Source organism: Cryptotermes secundus, unplaced genomic scaffold, assembly GCF_002891405.2.
Source record: "Cryptotermes secundus unplaced genomic scaffold, Csec_1.0 scaffold248, whole genome shotgun sequence".
NCBI classification, from domain to species: Eukaryota; Metazoa; Arthropoda; class Insecta; order Blattodea; family Kalotermitidae; genus Cryptotermes; species Cryptotermes secundus.
The window spans coordinates 626009-646361 of NW_019737984.1; the positions used below are offsets into that span (position 1 = coordinate 626009).

General features: G+C 40.2%; 1 long non-coding RNA gene across 1 annotated transcript in view; it reads right to left on the reverse strand.

The window, feature by feature from the left end:
• Positions 1-7562: 7562 nt before the first annotated feature.
• The window catches only part of LOC117282802, a 173932-nt gene continuing 161141 nt past the window's right edge, over positions 7563-20353 (reverse strand). The window contains exon 4 of the long non-coding RNA XR_004513683.1: positions 7563-7684. This is a non-coding gene — a long non-coding RNA (uncharacterized LOC117282802). The remainder of the gene's footprint in view (positions 7685-20353) is intronic.

Sequence of the window (20353 nt, forward strand, 5' to 3'; positions counted from 1 at the left end):
AACAGCCCCCGTTACCCATTGGATAGGAGGCTGAGTGACCACAAGAGCTTGTGTGCACGACATAGAGAAGTAAAGATTCTTGCCCCCACCGGGACTCGAACTCAGAACCCCCCCCCTTTTTAGGAAGTGCCTTCTTAACAATTATGTACATCTTAGTAATATACTGAACATGAATGAAGTGAATATTTTCGAGAGCTCACGCCGCACCCAGCCAACCATTACGTCCCACCAATGCATTAAAAGTCAGATTCCATGACCAGCGACAGGTTTTGAAAAACAACAGTTTCCGTTTAATCCAGTGCCTCTATTAGACAGAATCTCCCGTACATGGATCACACACACACGCCGATCTCTTAGAGCAATCTGAAATTAATATTACGTACATAACTCAAGGTTGCCTCAGATACGAACTGTGTACTGCAACACCTGAGGCATGAACTAAAAAAGAATGTAAACAAAGCATCAGTATTATCTCTCATCTTGGAGCGACAGAATATGCAATGTAATTCCAACTCATATAAAATATTCACGTAGTGTTCCCATTAAGGCCTCAAATGAAGTCTATTGTAACGTCGGAGGGAGTGTACAACACAAAGTAGATACATAAAACGGGGAAAAATTGAAAAACTCCTTACATATGCAGAAGAGGAAGACGAGAAGGAAAAATAAAATGAAAAAGACTTTCCAATAAGATGGAGCTCGGGCTCATTTTAAAGTTTGAACAGGAAACTAAAAAAAAATACAAGGAAAAAATAAAGATGCATAGAGTTACGTACGTGAAATGAGAAACTTGAATCTTGAAGGCAACATATAAACATGCATAAATATACAAAAGAAATAAATATTCTGTCAGACGTTCGGTTATGCTGGGTACTTGATATGCAACGTATATCGACCACTGCAAAAGACGTTTCTTTACGAAGTTTCACTCTCATATGTTCAACACTGGTCACAAATTTGGAATATATACCATCTTCGTACTATGATGTCTTGAGACATGACTCACGTCTTTTGAGATTTCTGTCTCACAAGGCAGAGAATCAAAGCCAGGAATATTTTGGACATGAAGCATGTGCGGTAAATTCTCGACTGCGGTGTACATTCGGTAACTTAACGGCAATTTAAGTACAACGAGGAACATTTTTTTGTTATGGGTACTGAAGCCGTCGACACAAGAATAAGTGTGTGGATTACAGTTTTACAAACGATTGGAACATGCACACACAGACATATAAAATAACTATCCATTTATATAAACATCACACAATATATTTCGGTCTGGAGACCACTGTCAGGTGTGTATAAATAAATATATATATATATAACACATTTGTTGCAGAATTACGAGTATATGGTTAAATGAATCCAGTTTCCAAACGTCATAAAATATTTTAAGAGTTTTGTATAAATATACGTACTGAAATCATTGTCAAATATAAGTACAGAATATGAAAAAACACATGAACATGGAAGCTGGTAGTTGTGTGGATGGTGTATTAGTTTTGTAGGGGGGGGGGGAGGTGATATGTGGTTGTAGGTTCGGTTTTTGTAACGTGTGTTTGCAGTGTTGCAATAAGAATGACACGACGTTTATACGCTGGTAGCTTCGTATGATTTTGAAGTAGTGTATCTGTAACATCAAAGCTCAGTCACGAGTATAGAGTTTTTAATAATTATATAGATTATGGTATATTTGTAGGTTATAAATTTATGTTTGAAAGGTGGTGTGGGGTGTGACTGGTATATATACTTTTTATTGCATGAAAGATCTTCTGTTACGGCGACGTGGTATGTATGTATGTATATATATGTGTGTGTGTGTGTGTGTGTGTGTATCTATGGCGCTACAGCCCTTGTGGACCTTGGCAGCTTTCTCAGTTTCTTGATCTACACACAGTCGGTAGGCCTCTTAGGATGGTAGATGAACCCGTCACAAGGCCGCTACCTACACACAGAACAATATAAACACATAATAAACGCACATACATCCATGCCTCTAGTGTGATTCGAACCCAAGATCCCAGTATTCGAGCGGTCGAAGACGGTTCATGCCCTAGACCGGGCGACCACTGTGACCGCCGTGTTACGTAACTATAAAAATAAAAACAGTGAGGCTCGTTTACTATACTTAGGCAACAAGAGGAAGTTCCTGGAACAGAACCGCTTGTGACAAGCTGAGGTGACACAATCTGACTGAGTCTAGCCACACTAAAATGTGTAAACTCGGATTAAAATAGATTACTTCGGGGAGGTTGGAAATCTTAAACAAGCACAACGTACTGTTACATTTAAACCCATTGCTAGGCAACGGGTTGGTAAACACGTCGCGCAGAACAGTAGGACGTCTATTGCCAGACACCGAAGCTGTAAACAGGCCTCCTTCACAACAGAAGACGGTGTTTTCCGTGGGGTCCGTGCAGAGGAGTTACCTTGAAGACAATCGGCGCTACAAGTTCAGTTATGAGTTTTAGTTGAGTTTCGAGGTCCCAGGGCGATTGAAGAAGAAATGGTAAGAACACTTGATTTGAAGTGATTTGAAGTGGTAGTTTCTGTGTTGAGATCAGTTGCCAGGAGATGACTAGTGAAGACGGAGAATCATAATGCGTGTGCAACGGTGAACTAAAAGTCTGTAGAATAGCGATAGCATTATAATTGAATGTGATTAAGAGAACTTGTAACGGAAGTGCCAATGAATCCAATCATTCGAGACAGAACCCGTTAATTTCGTCACGCGTATCCCCTTACACGTGACAGTACTCAGGTCTGAACAATGTATTCTCAACCACTCATTTACTTTATATTTAAAATTATCAAATACTGACGTCCATATCTAGCATATCTGGTCCAAATATTTGTGTAGTATTGTTAATGACATGGAAAGTACAGGTAAAGCTAAGCTTGTGTACCCAAGGTAACTTCCGCTACTTCGTCTCCCACTAGATTTATGGGTACACACCAGCCACTGAAGACGATATTAGTGTAAGTTATCAAACATACTGATCACATAAACAAAACTAGTGTTTTTATATGTGTGTCTATGACACGCGGTACGAAACATACTATCTAGTGTTTCGAACCTACACCCTGAACACTTACATGACCTTTCAGCACACTAACCTGAAGTGTTCGTGCTCGATTTCATAGCCAGATAATTATTTTTAATATGGCAGCTAGGGATATAACTTATCAATCAATAATATGGTCACCATAATATGTATTTCACTTCGAGATAACAGTATATTTTTGTATCGTTAAAATAAAACTATTTTTTTTAACAGGGAGCCGGGATAGCGTAGTCCGTATAGCGACTAGCTACGGGCTGAACGACGAAAAGGTCGAAATTCGAGTCCAGGTAGGGTCAAGAATTTTCTCTTCTCCACGTCGTCCAGACCGGCTCTGGGGGTCCTCGTAACCTCCTATCCGATGGGTACCTGGGGCCCTTTCCCCGGGGGAAAGTGGCCAGGGCGTGAAGCTGACCACTCACCTCAAAATAGTGCCGAAGTCAAGANCGCAACCTCCTACCCGATGGGTACCGGGGGCTCTTTCCCGGGAGGAAAGTGGCCGGGGCGTGAAGCTGATCACTCACCTCAAAATAGTGCCGAAGTCAAGAAAATGTGGATCTATACACCCACTCCCCATACGCCTTCATGGTGTAGTGTTTAATTAGTTAAGGACATGGACGACATTACAGCTTTTACCTTACGTTTTGATAAACGAACTAGAGTGGTGATGTTTTTGTGAAGCAGCCTGCAATACTGAGAAACCGGCGGTTGGTGGATCACGTGACCACACAATTCAGTAGTTCTCCTGTCAAACAGCATTTGAGATTCAGTTTATATTGTTGTTGGCATAACGGTTTCATTACGAGAAGTACGTATTTTGTTTATCGAAACAAGTGAGAAACTCTCAGGTACGTTTTCTTATTAAACGAAGAAAAATACCATTCATATGTACAGAATGTTACACACAGTTTAGAGAAAATAAGTAATTCCTATAGGACAGGATTTTTGTGGGGGGAGGGAGCTAAAATATTTGAAAATGAGAGAAGGAAGGCTGCAAAAGACCTACATCATTTCTGATAATAGGACCTATAGGTTTCCCTTTTGGAAAGCGACTGATAAATAAACTTTCGCTAAGTTCGTAATTTTTATAAAAACTTTCATAAAAGTTTTTGGACTTATGTGTATGGCCTGCCTCCATATATGACTTCACATGTCTAGCTGCAATGATCCAGGAGTAATTGCTATCACACAGTGTAGCTCTAAATGTGAGATTCGAGCGAAAGCCGTGTTGTTGTTTTACACTACACAAAAATATCTAGGCAACAGTTGCGTATTTTTCGCAGGTTCATTGCCACACAAAATTTTGGAAATGTACATAGTGTCACTTCCGTCTTAGATCTTCTAAACGGCCACCATTTTGATATTATGGACAGCAGAATGAAGAAACACAAAGTTCGGATGACTTATATAATCGTGATCATAGCAAAGTTTTATAAAAATCCGTCAATGGGTTCAAAAGTTATTGAATATGGGAGAGTATACAGACGTCTTGATACTACAAGCCTCTATTTTCATACAGATAAAGTTGGCTACATCTGGTATGAAATTACACAGAGTCGGACCCGTGCACAGGGACCATTCTTGTGACTGAAGTTATTGGTCACTATACAGAAACTAACTCTCAGAATTTGTAAATAATTTACGTAAAAATGACTTCTTGAAATTCTAGATGCTTAGTAAGTGAATTACGCAGGTAAATAATTAGAATGAATATAATACAGTATTTATCTAATTATAAAACAATATTTTTCAACATCAAGGAACACGTATTACGGTAAACCCTCGCTAATCCGGGTTAATTCGGGGAGGGGAACAGGTTATCTGATTTAGTGAAGTAAAAGGTAACCCTAAAAGGCAAAAAATGGAAAATTTAATCATATAAGTGGTGTTACTGAAAATAAAAAGATATCATTGTAGAGGCTTTATTCAAAAAATTAAAAAGAGAATACATTTATTCATCGTCAGAGAACTCAGAAGTTGTATTTGTTTTTGAAAGTAATAAGGCACGTTTCAAGAAACTGTCAAGTTTCTTTTCTGAACAGACAAGTGACCCATCTGCCTGCCTTAAATGTCATGTGTCTTTTAAAGTATGTACATAACTGTAAACAGTATTTTTACATTTTTCGTATTTCGACCCGGATCACACGACATCCGGAGTAACTACGATGTATAACCGGATTAGCGAGCGTTTACTACATTTGACAAACGATTACGGTACGATATCAGCTACTTTACATTCTTTAACACCGTTCTCTCACGCAAGGATATTTTTCAGAAACGAATCTAATATTTACTGTTTTTTTTACTTTTTCTATCGTCCGGTATTCTAGGAAATAGAAAACACGACGTTTCGGAAACAGACCTATTTTCCGAAACGTCGTGTTTTTTATTTTCTAAAATACCAGACGATGGGAAAAAAGTCCAAAAAACCCAGTAATTCTGTGTTTTATACATCATCGGCAGAACCCTTTAGAATCTAATATTTTTTGAACAGCTCTTCTGATCATGTGTATGTTCAAACAGCTTTCGGCACCTCTGGTACATTTCAACATTCCTGTTCTTTTTCTCCGCAAAACACTCTTAAGTATAAAATAAACTTGGACACTGTTTACTGCACCCTGTATGGGACCACGAAAGCTTTCTTTCTGCCCTTGATCTCCGTCACTGTCTTTGTCTTGCTGTGTGTTTCTTTCACTCAGATTTTTTTAATAGGCTGGCTATCCCGCCCACTTCTTCGACGGTACTGAATATCGGAGTATCATTGTCCATCTCAATAGCTTCGCCTGAAGTGAGCCTGCAGCTTTGTGATTATGCATCAATCTTCAGCCGTGTTCACTTATTGATCTGACCACAACTGACCTCAAACAACTGACCATAAAACCTGCTTTGGCAAAGCATTTTTGTGACTGACTAGGCATTAACTTCATCCCATGCGTCGGATGGCCAAAGAAAATCACCCAGCAAATCTAGTGACTTCAAGAATTCTGTTATGGGTTCGAAATTAATGTAACTGGCTACAGAATAAGTTAATATGCCGGTCACGGTATCCGAGCGGTCTAAGGCATATACTGAAGCCGGGATAGTGGGTTCGAATCCCACAAGGCATGGACGTAGAGGCCTTGCGACGAGCTGATCACTCGTCCAAGAAGTCCTACCGTCTGTAAAATGATAAAAAAAAAACCTCGACGCCGTAAGGTATAAGGGAAATGGATTAAGTGAGTAAGTAACAAGTTAACAGAAACTTCCTGTATAGTGCCTAATTTTCCTTTTTTACAATGCCCTGATCAAGCTGCAGCAGAACCGAAGCGGCGTTGGGCGTAAGAAATTTTACTGTCACCTTGACGAAATTCTCAACTTTTTTGCGAGCCGGACAGGTATCCACCATCAGCAAATATTTTCCGTTTTGTTAACGAAATTCATCCATTCAACGAACAACTCAAAGGTCATCCACGAGGATTTACTCACTGTCCAGACAACTTGCAGACTATTTAAAGTGAAACTTTCCAAACGCCTTTGTTGATTTGCTCTAATAAGCACAAACGACGGTAGTTTCTCACCAGTAACACTTGCTCTTAATAAAACTATTAACCTCTCCTTAGAGTTTCTGCCACTTCTGTAATTGTCTCATTTCACTGCTATATGTCTAGCAAAAGGAGTCCATACATTCATCAGCATTAAAAAATGGCCTTTTTTTCATAGCCTGACACTTGATGTTTGAAAATCTTGAAACTTGAAATTTTTGACAAATCGGAGACTTGTTTCCTTAATCACAAGACCAGAAATACAAGCATTTAACGGTCTCGCTTTGTGGAACTAATTCAGAAGAGCTATAATGATATTATCGTTGTTGATTTTTTGTTGCGTTTCTGTACACCTTATCGATTTCGTGTTCGATTCGCATGAAGTACTCTACTTGCCGCTCCTTTATATTGTTCTCACAAGACCTGCTAATTCTGAGAGATTCTGCAACTCTGCTTTCATCGCGAGAGTCTAAAAATGACAACATCTGTATTTTACAAGTATTATGTTTTTGGACATTATCCATCGTCTTGTCTATTAAAAAAATGTCCTGTTTCTTATTTAAAACACAGCGTTTCGGAGACTGGATTCTGTCCCTGTCTTCAGGTAAAACCTACTAGTTGGGTCCAATAAATAGAGCTAGCCCCTATCTCCGGAGATACACTTACACAACCTAATACATCAGGTAAGTGCGTCAAAGGGGGTCACATTACACAACAGATGGATGGTCAGTATATGTAACATGCCGTGACGGATTTGCTGAAAGCATTAAACTATGGAACCGGAAAACTCCGCTGCTAGGCAACGACTCGATAAACACGTTCAGACGAACACATAATAGGAGTGGTGTTCTTTTTGGGTCCGTTAATAGGCAGCAGCGAGCGCGCCAAAGGACTGGNTCACATAAACGGAGACATCACCTTGATGCACTTTTTCTTGTTCACGTCTTTCGTGGTCTTGAATCCTGCGCTTCTCTTTTGGAAAATGTTAGCCTTCGTGTTCCTCCCAGCAATCTTAGGGACTTCTCATTGTTTGGTGTTTGTCCCTCTAATAACCCCTCTTGCAAATGGTCACTTGACTCATTCCATGACGATTCTTGAGAACTGAAACAATGCGTCATGAAATCGGTTCATTCTTTTTTAATAACCATGTATTTGCAACTGGAACAGTTTCTGTAAGTGACACTGAACCTAAAATTGTTAATAATATTTGTTAATGATACTCTTAATATTACTTGTGTGTATGTGGTCTTATTTTATTGTTCTCTCCTGTTAACGTTAACTTTAATTTTTCTTGGCATTATTATTAATCTATTGTCATTATGCAGACTCTCAAATTTTGCATTTATTTTTTAATTATGTTTATGTAATTCTGTGTACACATGCTAACTTTTTAATTTGCCTCTGTGCTGTTAAGTTGTACGTAAATAAACACGAATTGAATTGAATTGAATTAGGATGTTGAGCTGCCACACGAATAAATAAAAATTAATTGGATTGTTATTATTAACTTCCATGTGTGTATGTATGTGTATTGTCCTTTCTCACCACGTAAGGGAATAACCATTCGAAATGTACTTCTTTTATTTTCTCACCTGTTAATGCTAACTTTAATTTTTCTTCGAATTATTATTAATTTAATGTCGTTTATATAGACTGTCTTATTTGTATTTTGTCTTTCAGTTATATCTGTATTTCTATGTACTCGTGCCAACTTTGTTATTGGCCTCTGTGCTGTTAAGTTTGCACTTAAATAAACACGAATTGAATTGAATTATGATTATTATTATTGCTATTATTTTGTTTGTTTGTTTCCCTATATGCAGTAATGCGTTTTCCTTCAAAGTTTATCTTTAATTACTCTTTGAGCTTTATGTTGTGTTTGTCCAGTATGTAACAACTTTTATCTACACTGTGCTGTGTCTGTAATTGGCCTGGCGGCTGTTGGTTCAGCACATAAATAATAAAGAATTTAATTTTATTATTATTATTATTATTAGTAGTAGTAGTAGTAGTAGTAGTAGTAGTAGTAGTAGTAGTAGTAGTCGGAGTACAGCGGAGTACGGCTAGTGAAGACGGAGAATCCTAGTGTGTGTGCAACGGCGAGCTTGACAGTGTGTAGAACAGAGATAGCGCTATTATTACCCGCAGTTCCGATCTGTGTGAATGTATAAGTGTTAATAAACCCAATCATCCAATCCAGAACCCGTTCTTATTAGTCACGGAATCCCGGACACGTAATACTCATATGGATGTCTATCACTGTCTTCGAGTTCACGGGAATTTTGGTCATTTTAGACTGACGGTTATATATACACGTGATCATATTATCAGGTTCTACTGTATATGCCATGAAACCGATCGCCAATTCTTAAATTGTTTGTACGCAAATCCGAGAATGAAGTGCTTGTAAGTAATATTCGTGCAACATCCACGCACACCTGATCCTTTAAAGCATGGCGGCTATTTCATGTACACTTCCATATAGAGTATTTACGTGTTCCGACTGAGTCTCAGAATAAACAGCGATTATTTGCGTCAAGAGCATTATCTGATTCATTTTGTAATTGAGATGCCCTGTGTCTTCTGCGAGAAAGAAACCGAATTATTAGATAAACGTGTTACTTAGATGCACTTCAGACACCAAAAAGTTAATGCTCTTATATGCTCGTAATGTATTCTTATATTTCTCATGTCCATACAAAAGAACTTCGTTACTAGTTCACCCAATTTATGCTGCCAACATTTGCATCCAAACACGCAAAAGAAATCCTCATACACATTTCTCATTTTTTAAATACGTGGCCACGGGACCCACGGGTCACTCAAAATTCCGCTGCATATTTTCATTCTACACGGAAACCACGATGAATATATAACAGTCAATTCTGTGCGTCCCGCAAGCAAACAGTCAAGAATTCAAGCGTATACTGAAAACATCGAGTGAGCTGGAGTACCCGTAACATTCTCGATTCGTATTCTGTAGGTGCTCGGTTCGAATCTCGACAATCCTGACTTTTTCGCCGTCTTCCCCAGACCCACAAGGCAAATTTCGGAATAGTAACAAATATAAATCACTCCGTCCAATGTGACCTGTAAGTTTATTACTACATGAAAAACTTAACACCTTTACATGTTTCGGTCTCTGCGGACCATCTTCAGAGGGCAAACATCACTACAAATAGGAAACCACCTTCACATAAGTTGTTTAGACGTAAGTACGTACACTTATATGTAGTAGTAATAAACTTACAGGTCACATTGGACGGAGTGATTTATATTTGTAATTGTTAGTGTGACGGACCAGAATGAAACAAATAAAATTTATTCGGAATAGTAGTTTGATCAGGCAATGATCCCTTCTTTCCAAATCACTATTCATAAATTCGACGCTATCTACTGAAAGCGTCGTCAAATAACCAATGAATAAAAATTAATATAAAATTACGAGAACAGTAACAAAACAGTAAGCGGTGTAGTCTGGAAAGCGGTCATTATCCGATCATCGCGTGAGGGTGAATGAGCATATATTCACATACAGACACTTGAATAATTTAACGACGTTATACCAGCTGAATATACTATACAGGATTACAGAATGACTGTGAATTATGAAATGACCGTGGTCTATTTCAAGATACTCAATATTCAGTTGTAGAGGCAGGGAAATAAGGAAAACATCTCCAATATGGTCAGCAGGTTTTGGTACCGAGATTTAGACGTACCGAATACGAAGCTAACCATCACATCGCAATGACTGAGTTCGTATGTCGAACCAATTATCGTTTACGTGTACTCCTATGGAACATCAAACGAAAATATAAAGTATAAATAATAAACCGGGTATTTCCGCCCAGTATTAGCAATTAAAACTTAAAAGCACTGAAACAAAAACCCAATACTGGAAACCCTTGTTAGCCATCTCAATTCTAATCACTCCGTGCATTTATTTGCGTACGATTCATATACAGGGTGATTATAGATTACTGTCGGTGTTTGTGGCCTAGAAACGTCCTGTATAATATGAAATCATAAAACAATATTAAAAAATGGGGACAGACACCTCCAAAAACACACGTGACTGTAAACTGTGTCTACTCTTGATAATGCACCATACTATGAAAGCCTATGAGGGAGAAGACCTTGAGCTCCACGCTCCAGCTGATTTATTACCAGGGGTAAAGCGTCGGCTACCCAATGGACAAGAGGTTGGGCATGACTCAGAGCATTTCTCGGTGTCGTAAGGATATATAAAAATCATTGCCAATGCCGGGAATCGAATCCTTTTTATCCAGTACGTAGTCAATGACTATAATGTCTTAACTGTCCCACTCTGAACTTACATATTATATATATATATATACACATACACACACACACAGACACTGTCACGTGTTTCAGCGACTAAGACGAGGGTTTCGATTGGCGAATCGGTTTATTGGATCGTCACTAGTCGAAACTACAATCAGGTGTTGCACTCTTGAGATTACTGTAACTACAGCATATTGACGTCATACGCTAAGTCTTCTAATTCTTCTTCTGGCCACATTGCATTTCCCTTGGAACATGTGAACTCAAGTGAAGTCAATTCCATTTCCCGCATTCTCTCATATCCCCTCGGCACGGATCATGTACAGAAGACACACTTCTATCGTTGCGTAGCACAGACCACACAGAAAATAAGTCACGTTATAACTATTTTATATTGCTAGTGGTGTGGGACTAAGTCCCTTGTACTGCGGCCACTTCTGGCCTATTGTACCAGCCCCAGATGATAGGTGAGGGTGACTGTGAAGCAATTTGTGGAATGAAGATTGGCAGTGGAATCCGAAGTAGTCGGAGAAAACCTGCCCCAGCGCCACTTTGTCCACCACAAATCCCACCTGACCAGATCCGGGATCAAACCCGGGCCGCCGCGGTGGGAAGCCAACGACTAACCGATTCAGCTATGGCGCGGCCCACGTTATAACTATCTCACCACTCCATTGGCTCGCTGACTGCTGCCTAGCAACGAGCTATAAACATTCGTCCTACTGTTTCGTGACCTTAAGCGAAGTGTTTATCGCGCCGTTGCCTAGCTATACAAACACAAACTCCGTGGCTTTAGTGGGAAAGCGAATAATACTGACCGAGCGACCGCCGCTTGTCGGCGAAGTTAGTGCCAACTTTGGGCCTAGCTATACACGTTACAATATATATAACTGGGGAATTACTCATAAATATACAAAACAGTAGCGTTGCAAGAGAAACATACCATCACAGTGTAATACATTTAGAAGGATTAATAGCACCGCCGTAATGAAAAATTAAGTCCTTACACACTGTCCATATCTGGTATGAATCCATATTCCCTATTGCCACGCAAAGGCCTACATGTACAGTTCATGCCCATATTCGTCAACAGAAGACTACCATAAGCTGAAATTATTATTCAGTGGTAGTGCATATGATCCAATGTACAAATCTTTACGTATATTGAGTGTGTTATCAGGAACATTTTCGTATGCCATGGCTTTCTAGTAAAGGCAGAACTGTACATAGGATAACAATCATGCGAAGCTCGATCATAAAGCCTTATGCAAGGAACTACGTGAAAGATTGCACAACTGCTATAAAATAAGTTGCGGGGGGGGGGAATTGTAAAGCGGAGTTGATTCGTGTAAACAGCAGCTGCAGTTCACTGTATGCATTCTGAATGTGGCTTCGAATTACATAAGTCGATTGATTTGCCAGGCTAACAAAATCGTGAATGTAATAACACTATGGAAAATTTTCTTTTGGAATATACTAGTATATTTTAAAGGGTTCTGAAAATGGTCTATAACACTCAGAATTACTGGAGTTTCGGACTTTGGCCATCGTCCGGTATTCTAGAAGCTAGAAAACACGAAGTTTCGGAAACTCACAGAGAAGATCTGTATGACGTTTCAGATTCTTCATGGGTTTCTATAACATGTTGGCTAGGTTTGTAGCATAATATTCTACCCCTCTTTCTGTCTTAGTTCCACGGATGTGTGTGCTTTATCACAATTTTTATTGCACATTATCCTGTTATATCCCTTATCAGGTAATTAAATAGCTGTAGTGAATCTGACGAGTTGCTGCAAGTCGTAGCTGTCGACGGAAAGTGAAGCATCGAACCTGAGACAGTAAAACATGGTTGCGAGTCCCACAGGACTCGGCCCGAAAATGAATGCGCTGACGAGGACCAGCAGCTATTGTAAGCGAGAGACCCGTCCAGTCGTCAGGGAGAGCGCCCCACATCAACAAACCCGCAACTGTATGACAGTAATAAAAATCTAGTCGAAGTCCCAGATGGGTGCTTTATTCCAAGACAGACTGGCAGACTGACCATCGGTCGTAACATAAGACTCAGCTCAGACAGGGGTTCTCCAGTGACTGAGGCTAGCTCTTTATACGGGACCAAACAGAGTAGGTGTCTCCTCCACCTTCAGGACGGAAACATCCAGTTTCCGAAACATTGTGTTTTATAGCTCCTAGAATACCGGACATTGGACAAAGTCCAAGAACCCAGTAATTCTAAGTGGAATATATTAGTTATACACAACTTCGAGATTCGTTCTTCATGGCGAGCTTTTCGACTAAAAGTTTCATGAAAATATGGAATAAAAACTCTACGATGAAACTACTCTTCCGGACTACGCCATCAGACTAGAGTTGCACTGCATTGCCTGCAAAAACTAAATTAGTTTTCTACAACTTAATACTAAACAATGGGCATAGAGAAAATACATCAAGAGTTGTAATTTTTCTAGGGAATTAAATATTTAATACGAATCTTCTCATGAAAGGACCCCAATACTGACGTAAACAGCAGATTCTATGCAACATACTAGTCGAAACTACGCGATAGTCGTACATTCCCTGTCTATTTGTGTTCAATTCGTCGCGTTTAAAACTCTTCATAATCGTGACAGAATTCCCAGAAACAACATGAGAAGAGAAGAGATGAAAGAAGAGAAGAGTGAAGAGAAAACGTGAGGAGAAGACAGGAGAGAAGAGAATATACGCAAAGAACTCGATATAACACATTCAGAATCGTAATAAAACAGACGAAACTTCAAAAATCTTTCCCCTATAATATATCCGTGTAGAAAAGGAACATTATGTAGTCAAGTTATATGAGAACTGAAATGCAATATGTCAACGCCTTACGAACATCCCACTTTCCAACATTTGCGCATACCAACGAAGTTATTACATACCTTAATGTTCCGAAAATTCGATCATACGACCGAAAGTTCATAGGTACGAACCTATCGCGGATCTTTGCAGCGGATCGTCTCTCCACTCCCACCTTGCTTTGCTTACTCTTAGACCCCAATATATTTTTCCGAAACGTCGGCTGACTTTCAACGGACTACACGACGCTATATCGCCTCACTTTCTATGCCTGCGTTTCCTGACTGGTCTCTCCTTTCAATTTCAACCGTTATCTCCCCTCGCCTGAGGACGGAATCACATCCAGTTTCTGAAACGTCGTGTTCTTTAGTTTGTAGAATACCGGACAATGGACAAAGTCTAATAACCCAACAATTATGCGTATTATACACTATCGTTCAGAACCCTTTACAATATACCATTTTTTGTGCATTTCTCACTTCTCCCCTAACCATAGACCCACGACCGAGACGCCTGCACAAGGCAACCCGCCACACATGATTGCCACGGAACCTGCCGTTCCCACGCGAGCGACGACTCACTGAAATACGTAGTAACGCAGCTACGAGAGCAGGAACTGCACGGTGACGAACCAGGCGTTAGGCGGGCAGATAAACAGCACAGTACGGCACGTCGGTTACAAGTATATAGCATACGTTCTGTATTCCATGTCACATATTATTGCGATAGCCAAATCAAGGAGGAATGAGCAGGACATGTAGCATATAAGGGAGCAAGTATCATGCATATAACGTTTTCGTAGAAAACATGAAAGAAAGAGACTACTTTTAAGACATAGGCATAGATGGGAGGGAGTCTATGTGGGTCTTAAAGAAATAAACGGTTTTCCCTGTGTTTGACTAATCAGGAACTACGCCTAACGACGTATGGAGGAGTGGAGGTATAGTACACCTACCACTTGGCCCTTGGCGAAACAGCCCCCGGTACCCACTGGACACGAGAACGGGTGGGCACCAAAGCCGGTCTGGACACCGTGGAGAATAGAAATGATGTTTTGCCCGTGCCAGGAATAGAACCCTGGCAGTCCAGTCCGCAGCCCGTCGCAATACCGACTGAGCCAGTTCATGGATCTTGAAGAAACAGGATGCGAAAGTAATGACTGAGTTAATGTGGTTCCGGACAGGTACCCGTGGCGGAAGCTATGTTCTGGAAGTCAATATGTAGCATATACTCAAACACAGGACACCTGATACATTGCACATGCTGAAAGAAATGTATGAACAAACTTCCTATAAGTCGAAGGACAGCCACGGAAGTGTTACTCTACGGCAGGTCACGATGGCGTCCTCCTAGTGTTAATACCAATGCCACAAACCTCAAATCAAAGAAGCCACAAAACTGTATAAATGACACATAATGGATTAAACTCTGGCGGCCATCCCTCGTACCGTTCATTATCTCAGTGCAAAAAAGTAAGGTTGTCCCTGTTCTTAATTACTTAAGCATTATGCCATGAAGACATATTGGGGGGGGGAAGTATAGCTCCAACTTTCTTGACCTCGGCACTAGATGCAGGTGAGTGGTCAGCTTCACGCCCACTCCGCTTTACTCCCGCGTAAAGAGCTGCCGGTATCGACTGGGTGGGCCCCAGAATTGGTCTGGATGCTGGGAAGAAAAAAATCCGACACTGCCGGTAATCGAATCCGGGCCGTCAAGCTCGCAGTCCGTTGCTAAACCAACTGAGCTATCCCGACTCCATCAGTGTAAGAAACGCTATACGATAGAAAATCACGCGGTACACACATAAACATAAAGTTTCAACACGGAAGAGTTCCAGCAGAACATAATTTGCATGTGTGACATGTAACCCAATGTATCCCTGGACGAGACGAAAGAGGAGAGGTTAGGTTCCACCTTATGACATGATTATTCTCTATCTTCTGTTCATATCGCACAGAATTTGTGGGAGCGAGAACAGTTCAGCTGGTATATCAAGTAGCCTAACGGCCAAAGAATCAAGATTAGATTTCTGGCACGGCAAAGAGATTTTTCTCTCCTCCACAGCATCAAGATCGGCTCTGGAACCCACTCAGACTCCCCTACAATGGGTACCGGACACTGGTTCCTTGGGAGTAAAGCGGCAGGGGCGTGAAGCTGCCCTTTCACCTCCATCTAGTGCAGGGTGGACACACAAACATGACACCGTACGTTTACGCTACCCGACAAAATAAGGAAAGCAGGTCAACAACATTCCCAGAATACCGAACTTCACTATGACACACACATTACTATGATGCACACAGTTCCGTAATCTTTTTATAGAAAGAAGAATCATTTAAGAAAAATGAGATCGCTTTCAGTTATTCTCTCAAAGTGCTGTAAAGTTATCTGGTTTCCATGCGCTTACGTCACGATCAGGACGGTAGGAAGACGTTCTCCTTATTTGAAACACGACGCGAAACAAGAATTCTTATGAAGCGCTAAGTAAATGTACTTTTAAATTACTTATGCTTCTTTCTCACACAATAACTGTAATTGCGGCTTCAAATTAAAGTACACATTAATGCAAACGTAAGGATCTAACTGCGAAACTTTTAATGAGACTGTTTAACTTTGTTTTACGGCTTAAAATGTTAAGTACAGAAGAACAGCGCTCATGAACAATTGAGATAGTGCTGGAATTACTTTTAGTTCTACTGTAATGATATTCTGAAATAAACTTCTCTTCACCTAACCGGTCGTGGCCAAAATGCTAGGTTTTACAGCCGTATTCATATGTCTGATGCTCCTAACGGAGACAATATACAAGGGATTCTGAATATCTATTCATAACGGGATTCAAAAGTGGAAATAACGTAATAATTCTCTGTAGAACGATTCCTGACTTACTGATTCTTGATAATTATTGAACAACGCGTTGCCAGGCAATAGCTCTGTAAACACAGTCCAACAAGCATCAATAGAGGAACCTGTATTTTCCGTGTAGGCGGTGACGTCACAATAGTGGACAGTGATCATGTGACATGTGTTTACTATAGGTCCATGTCCGTTCCTCAGCTATATAAGTGAAGCAGTTACAAGTTATGAAAAATAGCGGCAGAAGCACGCGAACAAGCAAGCAAGGAGATAGCCACCGGAAGTGCGTAGTTGAAGAAGAACTAGAAGTCGGCCAGTGAACACTTAATGTGTGATTATAATTTTTTTATGTGTAATACTTGGAGTGTGTGATTCAGTGAGACTGTTATAATTTCCATGTTATAAACCCGTGAAGACTGGTGCAGAGAGACTGAAGAGATTAGTGTGGAGTGATTGTACATTGTGTAAATCACCAATAGTATTACAATTATTTGTAGTTACGACCTGTATCAAATAAATCCAACCAAAACATGAGTATTTTGTCTGATATGCAATATTATATTACGTGGCGACACAGAAATGAGTTGCATGGCGGAAAGACGTGGGTAATAATGGTATCAAATGGTGGACTCTGGTATTAATTGCATTTAACTTTCAGATTCTATTATAAGATAGTTAACAAGCCACATATCTTTCCATGTATCAAATTATGACGTCAAGAGACGTGAGATTCAAGCAGACGTGACGAATTGGGAACAATTTCCTTTATTGTTTAACAAAAACTTGGGACATGTCGTGAAGTAATGGGGGCCGGAAACAAAAAGTAAATACGTGACCCTACGAAATATTTTAATAGTAGAGCGTGTAGAGCCGTTACTATACAATGACCGCGAGATTAGCAAATATATCAGAGCAGTTTGTGGGCAAAGGATCGGTAAAAACGTTCCCACAGCAAGAGGCACGAACGCAACAATGGTACAGCAAATAAGATGTTTTATACGTGGTCCGTGCAGAGCAGTTATAAGCGAGATGAGGTTTAGAGCTTAGTCAGTCAGTTATCCGGTCATAAGCTTTAGATTGGGCTCGACATCAGGACTGACTGACTGACCGTCAGTCACAATGTGACTTTGACTATGAGCTTAGTCAGTACCCCGTGTTAACGCAATTCCAACACCTCCACAGTAGCCCTGCGAGTCGTAGGAGGCGATGAAAACCGAACACAACGCCTGGGGGTATAACTGGTCCACCTTGTCCCTGGAAGATATAAATAAGGGGACCTGGCCCTCAAGGTTCGGGGAGTCTCAAATCTGAGACAGTAAAATGTGGTCAGATTCGGGGAGTCTCGAATCTTAGACAGTAAAATGTGTTCATGATCCTCGCGGGATTCGGACCCGAGAATGACTGCGCTGGTGAGGGCCAGCAGCAATGGTAGATTACAGAACCATGACAGAACTACGACCGCAAGGGTTCACTTAAAAAATCTTTGGCCCTGAGTCTCAAGGGGCTTGACGCCAAATAGAACTGATTGGTGGTAAACCGCCAGCCGTAAAGTAACCCTGACTCTGAGCTCAGTCAGCTGACAGTCACGTGGTGAAGAGAAGACTAGGAGGTTGGTGTGAAATGGCTGCGAGTTAGCTGCAAGAGTGTTCAGTTAAAAGTCCGGTTGTGAAGAGAAGACTTCACGTGTGTAATTCAGTGGGACCGTTACAGTTCCTGTGTTAAAATCCGTTGCTAGGAAACGGCTAGTGGAGATCGTAATACATTGAAGACATTAGCATGTGTGTATCAGTGATATGTAAAGCGTAGTCACGAGTCGTGACTGCATAAATGGTCAATAAACCGAGTCACAATTCCAAACCCCATCTACAGCCAGCCATTCTACGTGACAATATGAAGAATCGTAGCAGAATGAATGTTACTCAAGACAAGTATTTCCATACGCATCTGAAAAGTATATATAAATACACCAAACAAGAAAGTAATCTACTTCATATCATAACTACGGACCCTATTTCACTAGTGACGATAGTCGTTTAAAGAAAACATGGACACAACACAAAAATTTATCGAATGGACAACATAAACTAAAAAAAAAACATTTTTTTATTGGCTTCCAAATAGCGAAAATCGATCATCTGAGCTATCAAAGTATTATGATAACGCCCTGTTTTTTAGGTGGGTGAACAATATTAAAATGGATCTTAGAGAGAAAGGATGGGATGGTGTGGACTGGATTGATCTGGCTCAGGACAGAGACCAGTGGAGGGCTCTTGTGAACACGGTAAGGAACCTTCGGGTTCCATAAAAGATGACAAATTCTTGAGTAGCTTGTAAAATTGGCGGCTCCTCAAGAAGGGATCAGCTCCATGAGTGAGTGAGTGAGTGAGTAAGTGACTGAATGAGTGAGTAAGCGAGTAAGTGAGTGAGTAAGTAAGTAAGTAACGGCCCTGTTTTAATTTTTATTTTAAAAGTGTGTCTTGCTGCTACCGTCAGGCTGGGCTATTAGACATTTTATTTTTATTTTTCAGTTTCCTCGCCGTTTTTACTTAATTGATGAAGGAAAATTCCAGGATACTATGTTCATATGGTACAATGATGGCCTTCTAGGAAATCCCTACCTATCCAACACTCATAATCATGTTTCCATCTCACTGGATGCTATACAGTATATGCAGTCTAAACACTGTCGTTGAACTAAAATAGCCTAAAAATCGATTAATCTTCGCAGCTGGGGTGAAAAATAACACAACTGAACCGTAATTACTTAAATGAGAAAGAAGACATAGAGTTAATTATATGTGCCCGTTGCTATTTGTAAGACAAATAGAATGAAAGATTCTCTTTGGACTAGGAAATCAAACCGTTTATTGAATTCATCATCATCATCATCATCATCATCATCATCATCATTGGAACGACAGCCCTTTGTGAGCCCTGGCCTTCGTCAGGATTGCTCGCCATTCTTCTCTATTCGATGCTACATTCCTCCAGTTCTTTATACCCAAAATTCTTATGTCCTGCCACACACATTCTTCCCATCTCAAACTTGGTCTTCCCACTTTCCTATTTCCTTCTGGTTTGGTATTAAGCATTTTCTTGATGGTTCTATTCTCGTCGGCATGTATTATGTGTCCAGCCCATTCAAGCCTTTTCACCTTTACGAATCCAATAATGTCTGGTTCATTAAATAGTTTGTGCAGCTCATGGTTATACCTCTTCCTCCATATTCCATTTTCTTCCACTGGGCCAAAGATATATCTCAGGACCCTCCTCTCAAATATACTTAACAGTCTTTCATCCGATCTTGACAGTGACAAAGGCATAAGATAGCACTGATCTTATAAGTACTTTATACATCATAGTTTTGGTTTTCCTGGGTATTAATTGGGATTCCAGCTGTTTCCTAAGGCCGTGGAGATATTTATTTGCCACAAGTACACGCTTTTTTATTTCATCACTGATGTCATTTTTACAGTTAAATTCTGATCCAAGGTAAGTGAAACTACATACAGCCTCAAATTTATATGAACCAATTTCAATATATGCAGGTCCACTAGCACAGTCTTTCTTGGTTACCGGCATGTACTTTGTTTTATTTTGGTTAATTTGTACATTCATCTTTTTTGCTGCTCTTTCCTAATTAAGAAAAGCTTCTTTCATAGATTTTTGTGTTCTACCAGTTATATCAATATCATCTGCAAATGCCAAAATTTGAACTGACTTAGAGAATATAGTTCCCCTTGTCTTGATGCCTGCATCTCTAACTACCTTCTC